Genomic DNA, 11,585 nt, shown 5'->3' with positions numbered 1-11,585 from the left:
TTTTTCGGGGGGAGGGGGGGGGGGGGACAGGCGGGGCAGGGGTTTAGAGACAGGGTTTCTCTGTGTAGCTTTGGAACCTGTCTTGGAACTCACTCTGTAGCCCAGGCTGGCCTCGAACTCACAGAGATTCACCTGCCTCTGCCTCCTGAGTGCTGGGATTAAAAGCATGTGCCACCACCGCCCGGCTCTAAATCTCTTAAAAGGAAGTATTTTAGGGGTAGCCAAAATACAAACAATCAAATAAATAAATAAGGATAATAAAATCAAAGTGTCTGTCACCCTGTAACGTATCCTGTGTGTCTTCTGTTCTCACCATATAACTAGCATCAAGTAACATATGAGCTGAAAATAACACATATATTTTAATGTTTTACAAATCTGCATAGATGTTTACTCTTCATTAAGATAAGTGTCTCTAAATACAGTCTGAAGTTAGCCTTCTCAAAATTAGCTATAAATGCTCCTTAGCAATCTTGGAATTTGTGAGAACAGTTACACTACAAGTGATTAACAAAAACAAAAATAGATTCTTAGCCAGGCTGCAGGCCCATGATCCCACCTTCAGGAAGCTATACCAGGAGAATTACAAGTTCAAGGTCCCCCTGGGCTACATAAACTAGTGTATAAAGAGAATACAAACATACATTAAGTGCATAGCACACGCCTTTAGTCTCAGCTCTCAGGAGGCAGAGGCAGGTGGATCCCTGGGAGTTTGACACCAGCTTGGTCTGTAATAGCAGGTTCCAGGCCAGCCACTGTTGAACACCCACCCATCACATAAAGTAAAATAAGAGGCAAGCAAAGATAAATAAAATAGCATTTGGGTAATCAAGTGATAAACTTTTGTTTTAAGACCTAGTTACTACATGAAAGTGTATTGCTTAATAAGCTCACAGCCTGATACCTGCTGCTGTCTTAATCTGTAATTTGTCCGAAAAGACCCACGCTGGATTAGAATGGCTACTTCTGCTGCCTACCTCTCTTTATTATTCAGTTGTTGGATCATAGCAGAGGACAGATTCTGTTTGCATGTAGGCAATGTTTCCCGAAGTCAATTAGTAGGTAGCATCCACTGTCGTGGTCTTCACAATAACTTCTAAGCGTTTGTGGGCCAATGAGATGGCTCAGTGGGTAAAGGGGCTTGCTGCCAAACCCAGTGACCTGATTTTGATCTCCCTATGCAGCCCAGGATGGTCCTGAACTAGTGATCATCCTGATTCAGCCTCCTGTGTACCAGGATTATAGGTACTTACCATCATAACCTATATATCCTTAAAACAATGATATTTTATGTGAGCAGTGCATAGGTCAAATGTATTTTAGAGGTTTAAGCTGTGATTATCCCCTCCTCTTTTTAATGGTAAAACATTTTAACTCGTTTGTTATTCTCATTTGTTATTCTCCATTCTCTTACTACCCACCTCCAAAATAAAAATAACCAACCACCTTTCGAATTTTGTGGGGTTTTTTGTTTGTTGTTTTGTTGTTGTTGTTGTTGTTGTTGTTTCTTTCCAAGACAGAGTTCCTCTGTGTAGTTTTGGTGCCTGTCCTGGATCCCACTCAGTAGACCAGTCTGGTCTCAAACTCACAATGATCCACCTGGCTCTGCCTCCTGAGTACTGAGATTAAAGGCATGCGCCACCACCGCCTGGCGAATTTTATGTTTTTAACTGCTGTCTTAGTTGGGGTCTCTTTTGCCATGAAGAGACACCATGACCAGGGCAACTCTTATAAAGGAAAGCACTTAATTGATGTGGTTCGATTACAGTTCAGAGGTTATGTCTATTGTCATCATGGTGGATCATGGCAGCATGTAGGCAGACATGGTGCTGGAGAAGAAACAGAGTTCTACATCTTGCAGGTAACAGGAAGTGGTCTAAGACATCGGGAGGTATCCTGAGCATAGGAAACCTCAAAACCCACCCCCACAGTGACACACTTCCTCCAACAAGGCCACACCTCCCAACAGTGCCACTTCCTATGAGCTTATGGGGGCCAGTTACATTCAACCGACCACAGCTCCTTTGCCAGTGCAGTCACATCACCTAACAGTTGTAAATGTCAGGAGATAATATGCTTTTTTCACAGAGGTAGAATTCTGGGTCCCGGGAGGACAGAACACTGACCTGCCAGGAATTTAGTGTTATTGCTAATGAGGAAACAACTGGGCCCAGATGGCTCCGCTGGGGGCGCAAGCCTGAGGACCTGAGTTCTGGTGGTCAGAACACACTTTAAAAGTTGGGTGTGGTGACATGCATCTGTAATGCCAGCAGTCCTACTTCTCAAGACAGGGGAATTGCCAGAAACAGCCTACCTGCCAGCTGTGCTGGAGTGCACAGCTGGAGAAACCAGGAGACCTGGCCCCAACAAGGTGGAAGACACATACAGACTCCTGAAAGCTGTCTTCCGACCTCCACATCCATGCCCATCTTCACAGAACACACACACATGTACCACACCACACACACACACACACATACTCTATCACACACACACCATATATCACACACACATACACACCACATACCACACATACCACACATACACCACACACACACACCACACCATACCACACACACGTACCACACCACATACATATCACACCACACACACACACCACACCACCCACCTACACACACACACACACACACACACACACACACACACACCACCCACCCACCCCACACCACATCACACACACACACACACATACACACACACCACATACCACACACACACACATACCATAATTACATTTTAAAATGCTTTAAATAAATAAATAGGTAAAGCAATTGGTTTACATTTTTAACATGTGTTTATCTGGGGAAGGAGGAAGAAGCCACATCCCATATGTAGAGGTCAAAGGGAAGCTGTAGGAGTTAGTGCTTTTTCCACCACATGGATCCTGGGTGTTGAACTTGGTCCTCAGGTTTTGATTCAGGAAGGTTCACCTGCATGGCCTTCTAGCCCTTGAATGACTTTCTAAAATGTTAAATAGAAGGAAAGCAGAACCAGATGTGGTGGTGCACGTCTTTAATCCTAGCACTAAGGAAGTGGAGACGTGAAGATCTCTGTGAGTTCAAATCCAGTCTGGTCTACATAGCCAGTTCCAGGGTAGCTATAAAGTGAGACCCTGACTTAAAAAAAGAAGGAAGGAAAGGAAAGAAATAAAATTAGAAAAGTGATAAAAACAAAAGAGAAAACATTATAAAATCAAAGGTTTCGTTTGCTTCTATGTATAGTATTTGCGATCTATCCAAAAAGCAAAAAGTAGCATTGGAAATTTACTGAAGCAGAAACAACAAACCAAGATTTGTTTTGTTTGTTTTTGTTTTGTTTTCAGTGAAAGATGGAGATAGTTAAATAAAGCCGGGCAGTGGTGGTGGCACAGCACTCAGGAGGCAGAGCCAGGTGGATCTCTGAGGTGGAGGCCAGCCTCCAAAATACCCCAAGGTAAGGAGCATGCTAACCAGGCCTGCTAAAGATCAAGGAAATTTAGAAGCTAGGGTGTAAATGTGTGTTCACCAAGACTGACCATTGCCATCACAAAGGAGACTTACCACCACATAGGCCCTGATTCCCATACTAAAGACAAACCTCTCACGGGCAGCTCATACGGGGCAGAGCAGGCTCACAACCATCATTAAGTCTGTTTGCCATTAAGTCCTCTGTGCTCTTTGGGTTTTGTTGTTTTGTTTTGTTTTTCGAGACAGGGTTTCTCTGTGTAGCTTTGCACCTTTCCTGGAACTCACTCTGTAGTCCAGGCTAGCTTCGAACTCACAGAGATCTGCCTGCCTTTGCCTCCCAAATGCTGGGATTAAAGGCATGTGCCACCACTGCCTGGCGTCCTCTGTGCTCTTATCAGGAAAACAAAATTCTGCCAGGTGGGTAAGATGACCCCGGTAACAACTGTTAAAAAGCAAAGCAAGGGCTGGAGAGATGGCTCAGAGGTTAAAGGCACTGACTGCCCTTCTGGAGGTCCTGAATTCAATTCCCAGCAACCACATGGTGGCTCACAACCATCTGTAATGAGATCTGGTGCCCTCTTCTGTATACATAATAAATAAACAAATCTTAAAAAAAAAAAAGCAAAGCAGCTGGGGTTAGTGGAACATCCCTTTAATCCCAGCACTCAGGAGGCAGAGGCAGACAGATGTCTGAGTTAGAGGCCAGCCTGGTCTACTGAGTAAGTTCAAGGACAGGCACCAAAACTACACAGAGAAACCCTGTCTCAAAAATAACAACAACAACAAACAAAAAAACAAATTCAAGTATTAAGAACAAGTTCCACAAAGAAGATATAATAAGGGCGATTGCTTTTCTAGTTCTAACTCCGCTGTGATTTTGTTGTTGTTTTTGTTTTGGGTGGTAGATGAGTGTATAAAAATATATTTGATAGTGAAATGTAAAATCTGTGAAGCTCCCCGGCTTCTGCTCAAAATGTCTACTCCAATTGTATAGAAGTTCATTGAGTTGTACAGTCTTTGTGTCTGGATAAGTTTGGTATGTGATTTTTTTCAACTGTTTTTATAATAAAGTTTCAGAAATTAAAAATAAAAGATAAACCTTGTTTGTCCCTCTTCTCTACACACACACACACACACACACACACACACACACACACACCACCCCCGCCAAAGGTCGGCAGATTGTGCAACTGGGACACACAGAGAAGAACTCACAGCCATGGTTTGTGCTGAGAATAGCCAGCCAGAACAGCACTAGGGGCCACGCTCCCCGATACGTGTGCAAAGCTCAAACTCCTCTCTGCGTCCACATGCAAGTTGGAAGAAGGGCAAGGAGCTGGGGCTAGCTAGCAGGGCTGGGCGCTGAGCCTGGGGCCAGAAGACACCCAAGAAGCCACTTGTCTGTTTGGTATCTTCCATCTGTCCTTCAACGGTGGGGGCACAACCAGGCTAGAAGGGCCGGCCTAGCTGGGACAGGGGCCCAAAGGACGGAGGACTGGGCTGCAGCTGAGAACTAAGGATTAGAGGCTGGCCACGTGGCCCACAGCAAGGTGGGGACTAAGCTGCACCGGGACCCCCACAAAGGCAGCCCCTGAGCGGAACGCGGATTGGGAACGCTTGGGGTGGGAACAACAGTGTGGCCAGATCAGCGCCCTCCCTGGGCCGGTGCCTCCCGCGCTCCTGGGGTGCAGAGGTGGGCTCCCCTGAGAAGCCGCCGCCGCCGCCGCCGCCGCCGCCGCCGCCCGCTTCACTTTCCGAGCTGTGGGAAAGGTGGCTCAGCTTCAGAATTTGTCCCCGGTGTCCTCTGGTCCGATCTTCTCTCTCGCCGCCTTTCTCCTGTTCTTCCTCCACCCTCCGACCCTTCCTCTCGTCCACCTCCTGCTTCCCCCAGCACCCCCCCCCCCCCCCTGCCCAGCCCCCACCCCCTCCGCTTCCCAACCCGGAGCACCGTGCTAGTGTCTGGAAGGACCCACCGCCCAGCCTGCTGCGGCAGCTCAGCGGCCTGTGCGGAAGTACCTTGCCTTTGAAAGAGTCCCCTAAAGTAAAGATAAAAAGACAAGCTACACAGGAGGAAATATTTGCAAACCAACCATACTAGTATCTAAAATACATTGAAAGCCCTGAATAACTCAATAGAAAGGGAATTCTAAAAGGCGAGCAAAAGCTGTTAGTGTGAAAAGGAGGCAAAGGCGACACTATGAGTCTTCTGAACTGTGAGATCTGACCCAAAAGTGTAAGAACGACATTCTGCGTCCTTTACTCCTAGGGCGAACAGACCAGCTGATTCTGTGCCAGCTCTCGAGTCCTTTGCACACAATCACTCCGAGAAAGCTGTAGAATGAGTAGGAAGAAGAGGAGGGCTGCAAAGACACATGGCCCTTATCTGTTTCCTCCAGCAGTATAGAGTATCAACAGTCTTCTTTATTTTTAGAGATTATTCAATGGTTGCTCCTTCTGCTCGTAGATGGAAAATGGCGTTTGGGGGTCAATAAGAGGGCTCAGCAAGGAAAGGTGCGCGCCACCAAACCCAATAACTGAGTTCAATGCCCAGGACGCACACGGTAGGAGAAAACTAACTCTTGCAGGTTATCTCTGATCTCCATACTCATGATTACCTACTCCTCTGCGGAGCAGGGAGGGAGTTTAGATGTGTCCTTGCCACAACCAGCTGCACTGTGTCTTTATCTACAGACTGTATGTGCAGTAAGAAATGGATTTGCTCACTTAAATTCTAGATAAACTTTAAAGTTTTTGTTTGTTTTTTTCTTGTTTTGTTTGTTTGTTTTTGTATTTTCGAGACAGGGTTTCTCTGTGTAGTTTTTGTGCTTGTCCTGGATCTCACTCTGTAGACCAGGCTGGCCTGGAACTCACAGAGATCCACCTGGCTCTGCCTCCCAAGTGCTGGGATTAAAGGCCTGCGCCACCACCGCCTGGCTAAAGTTTTATTTTTATTTAGGTTTACGTGTATGGGTGTTTTGCCTGCAATGCCTATGTCTCAGATCCCCTTGAACTGAAGCTACTGTTGTGAGCTGTCATGTGGGTGCTCAGAATCGAGTCTGGGTGCTTCAGCAGAATAGCTGTTGCTCTTAAACACTGAGTCAACTCTCCTGCCCTCTAGATAAATTTCCATAGACTTGATTTAAAATGACCTAGCTCAGCCGTACATGGAGGTGGACGCTTTTACTCCCAGCACTCGGAAGCAGAGGCAGGCAGATCTGAGTTGGAGTCTAGCCTGATCTACAGAGTGAGTTACAGAAGAGCTGGGACTACTCAGAGAAACACTGTCTTGAAAAACCAAACCCAAACAAAAAACAAAAACCTGGCTCTACTGTTTCATGTTACTTTGCTGTTGCTGTTTTTCGAGACGGGTTTCTCTGTGTAGTTCTGGCTCCTGGAACCTGCTCTGTAGACCAGGCTGGCCTCGAACACACAGAGATCCACCTGCCTCTGCCTCCTCAGTGCTGGGATTAAAGGTGTGAAGCCACCATTGCCTGCTTCTAAATTTTTATTATTTATGTTTTTAGTGTGTGTGTGTGTGTGTGTGTGTGTGTGTGTGTGTGTGTCTCCCAAGTGTGTGAGGGTGGGAGTGAGATGTGCCCCAAGGGTACTTCAGCTTCTCCATAAAAGAGAAAACAATCATCTTAACATTTGATGTATAACCCTTTTGGTGACTGTCAGGTGACATCTCAGAAGATTGCTAAACACGTCCTTCTCCCTCCTCTCTCCCTTCAATAAGAGAGATGAGTGAGATGGCTCTAGAGATCCGTGGATGGAATGATCCAGAAGCCACCAGGGTTGCACAATGAGTATGGCACAGATGGAAATGGGAGATTCCTAGAAAACTGCAGGTTTGAGCTGGAAGGGGAGAGCTCGAACAGGTGGTAACTGCTCTGGAATTGCCCCCCCCCCCCCCCCCCCCCCCCGTTGTATCCTTTGCTTGTTTTGCTATTAAAAACTCTATTCATGTGTTCGGTTTCTCCTGACCATATCCACCCCACCACTTTCCTCAAGACCCCCCTCCCCAGCACTTCTATCTCCTACCTTCATGTCCTTTTCTTTTTCAGTCCAATTGTGCTGCCCACCCAAATGCACACAGGCACGGGGCCATCCAATCATGCATGGACAATGTGGTGGCTTGAATTTGCATAGGTATAGCGCCCATAGACTCTTGTGTTTGAATGCTTGGCTCACAGTGAGTGGCACTATTAGGAGTTGTGGCCTTCCTTATTGGAGTAGATGTGGCCTTGTTGGAGGAAGTGTGTCACTGTGGGGGTGGGCTTTGAAGCCTCCTATGCTCAAGCTACACCCAATGTGGCACACAGTCTCCTGCTGCCTGTGGATCATGATATAGGATTCTGAGCTCCTTCTCCAGCACCATGTCTGCCTGCATGCTACCATGTCCTGCCATGACAATAATGGACTAAACCTCTAAAACTGTAAGTCACCTCAATTAAATGTTTTCCTCTGTAAGAGTTGATGTGGTCATGGTGTTCTTCACAGCAATAGGAACCCCAACTTAGATAACTTACCAAATGTGCTGGAAATTTTGCTATGTTGCAGGTAAGTGTAGGTGGAGGTTTTCTTCAGGACCACCAGCTCCCAAGTAAATGACACAGAGACTTATTATTAATTATAAGTGCTCAGTCAATAGCTTAGGCTTGTTACTAACTGGCTCTTTCAACTTAAATTAACCCATATTTTTAATCTGTGCTCTACCATGTGGTGGTACCTTTTTTCACCATGGCATGTTCATTTCCTGCTTCCTCTGCATCTGGGTGGTAGGCAACTCTGCTCCCTTTTTTCTCAGAGTTATCTCAGTCTGGCTCTCCCACCTAGCTATTGGCCAGTTGACTCTTTATTAAACCAATGAGAGCAAAACACCTTCACAGTGTATCAAAGGATTATTCCACAACAGATAAGAGGCTTCAGCTAGATGTGGAGGTGAGGAGCTTCTCTCTTTCTTTCATGCTCCCCTCCCTTAATTTTTGTCCTTCTCCATCCTGGTGGCTAGACTAGAATTTGAGGCACATCTTCAAAGGTCACTTGTTGGAGCCCACCAAGGTTTCCTAGTGGCTGTAGCCAGCAGGACTGCATAAGAGGATGATTGGACCACGGGCCTGGGTACCAGGTGTTTGGCAGGGTCTACACTTGGTTGTATCCGGCAGGGGGAGGTCTTTTTGCCTTGCCCCTGGGCATTGTTATAAAAAGCCCTTTTGAATAAAGTTTGAATAAACCCTGGTGGGTTTTGACCCAGGCCCTTCCGAAGCCATCCTGTGTTTCTGTCTTTCCTCTCCTCGTCTAGGTATCTCTTTCTATCTAAATATTTCCCGCTTCTCCCTGCTCAAGAGTACCCTGGTCTGGGGGCTGGAGAGATGGCTCAGAGGTTAAGAGCACTAGCTGCTCTTCCAGAGGTCCTGAGTTCAATTCCCAGCAACCACATGGTGGCTCACAACCATCTGTAATGAGATCTGGCACCCTCTTCTGGTCTGCAGGTGTACTTGCAGATAGAGCACTGTAGACATAATAAACAAATAAATAAAACTATACACATAAAATAATACTTAAAAAAAAAAAAGAGTACCCTGGTCATAAAAGTGGGGGCTGGTCCCCCACAGTCCGTGGAGCCCTTCACACAAACACAGCTTCTAGGCAGCTGTGTTCATTGGATTGTTATGAAAAAGGAGAAGAAGGATAACAAGAAACCACCACATCCCATGATGGTAGAGGGATGTGTAGGGGTGGGAGATAGCTCAACAGATAAAAACAGTTGTCTGGCTTGAATTCTACCCAAGAACCCACATAATGTTCCAAGGAGAGCGCCACGTCCACAAAAATCATTCTCTGATCTCCACACATATTTCATGGCACACAAGCATGCACACTCATACATACAATAACAATAAAGTTTACTGATTGATTTTTAAGAAAAACAAAACACAAACCAGTGCCTTTGAACATCTCTGGCCTCTGGGAGGCAGACCTGGTTTCTTTTTCATTTTCTTGTCACTAGGCTTTGGACAAGGAGGTGCTGTGAAAAGTCAATAGGCAAACTCCCCACAGCAGACCAAAAGCCTGGGATCTCAGCAGCACTATGGGGGATACCAGAAGCTCCCGGGCCAGTTACTCCACAGTACTGCGGACTAGAGACACCAGGCTCACCACAGCAGAAGGCTAGGATCAGTGCCTGAACATTGTTCTCTGGTCTCCACATGCATGATGTAGTTCTCTCTCTCCTTTCTCTCTTTCCTCTCTCTCCCTCCCTCCCTTTCTCCTCTCTTTCTCTCCTCTCCTCTCTCTCCCTTTCTCTCCTCTCTCCCCTCCCTCTCTTTTTTTCTCTCCCCTCTCCCTGCTCTCCTTCTTTCTCTCTCTCTCTCTCACACACACACTCACATACATACGTAAATAAGCGAATATGTCTGTGATATAAGCACAGTGATATCCCTGACTCTGGCAGGGTAACATCTGCTGGGATCTCTTTTCACCCATGATATAGTGGATTCTCTCAGGAGAAAGCAAGGCCCAGAACAGTAGGATTCAATGTCTATGAACTTCAGAAAATAGAGGAGTCTACAAGAAAGCACACAAAAAAGGAAATTTCACAAAGCCTAAAGAAAAGAATGAAACATTACTATATTGTGCCCAGAAGAAGAATGTGGAAGTGAGGTGATGAGGAGTGCCTCCCCTCATCTGTTTCCCTTTCCTCTGCCCTTCCATTTTCTCTTCTTTGTTTGAGTTCAACCTCTGAGCTAAAGCCCCAACCCCGAGTTTTCTTTTTAAATGTCTATGAATGTGGGAGAAGGGCAAAAGTCCCCGTCTTAGTAAAGGTTTCTATTGCTACAACGAAACACCATGACTAAAAGCAAGTTGGGGAGGAAAGGGTTACACTTCCAGATCATAGTCCATCACTAGAGGAAGCCAGGACGGGAACTCAAGCAGGGCTAGAACCTGAGGCAGGAGCTGACGCAGAGGCCACGGAGGGGTGCTGCTTACTGGCTCGCTCTCTCCATGGTTTGCTCAGTCTGCTTTCTTATAGAATCAGAGACCACCAGCCCAGGGATAGCACCACCTACAACGGACTAGGCCCTTCCCCATCAATCAGTCATTAAGAAAATGCCCTACAGCCACATTTTATGGAGGCATTTTCCCAGTTAAGGTTCCCACCTTTCAGATGACTCTAGTTTGTGTGTCAAGTTGACCCAAGACCAGCCAGCACAGTCCTTTAGTAGCTTAATTAAGAAAAACAAGCCCGGCGGTGGCGGTGCACGCCTTTAATCTCAGCACTCGGGAGGCAGAGGCAGGCGGATCTCTGTGACTTTGAGGCCAGCCTGGGCTACAGAGTGAGTTCCAGGACAAGCACCAAAACTAAGCAGAGAAATCCTGTCTCTAATAACAAACAAACAAACAAACAAACAACAACAACAACAAAATCTACCTTCATGTTTTGGGTTTGGGGATTGAGCTCAGTGGTAGAATGCTTGCCTACAAGGCCCTGGGTTTGGTCCTCAGCTCTGAAGGGGGTGGTGGTGGGGAGCCAATCTGGGATGGTGGTGCAGGCAGGCCTTTAATCCCAGCACTCAGAGGCAAAGGCAGTCGGATCTGAGTTTGAAGCTAGCTAGCCTGGTCTACAGAGCAAGTTCCAGGAAAGCCAGGGCTATAGAGAGAAAACCCTGCCAAAAAAACAAACAAACAAACAAACAAACCAAAAAACAAACAAAAAACCCACAAACATTTATATCTCTCAGGAAAAAACACTAAATATGGCCAGAGCAGTTATTTTGTTCTGTTTCAAGACAATTACCCAGTCTGCTGTTGAACTCCTGGGCTCAAGTGATCCTTCTGCCTCAGCCTCCCTAGTAGCTAAGGCTATGTATAGACTGTAGTTGCTCACTGCCAGCTCCAAAGGGTACCCCATTCTTCACTCCTGAAAAGGGCAGGCTCACTAACTCAGTCCAAAAATTGAGTGAGTCTAGGCCCATTTCAGCTGATACTATAGAAGGATTTGTGGAAGTTAGATCAAAGCCAGCATTCCTCAGGAACTTGTGAAACCAGTTCCCATTTGACAAAAGGATTCATTTCCCTTCCCTCAGGCCAAAGGGACACAGGGCTCCATTGACATAC

This window comes from Onychomys torridus, chromosome 12 (assembly GCF_903995425.1).
Source record: "Onychomys torridus chromosome 12, mOncTor1.1, whole genome shotgun sequence".
NCBI lineage: Eukaryota > Metazoa > Chordata > Mammalia > Rodentia > Cricetidae > Onychomys > Onychomys torridus.
Note: the sequence above shows the minus strand (reverse complement) of the source record.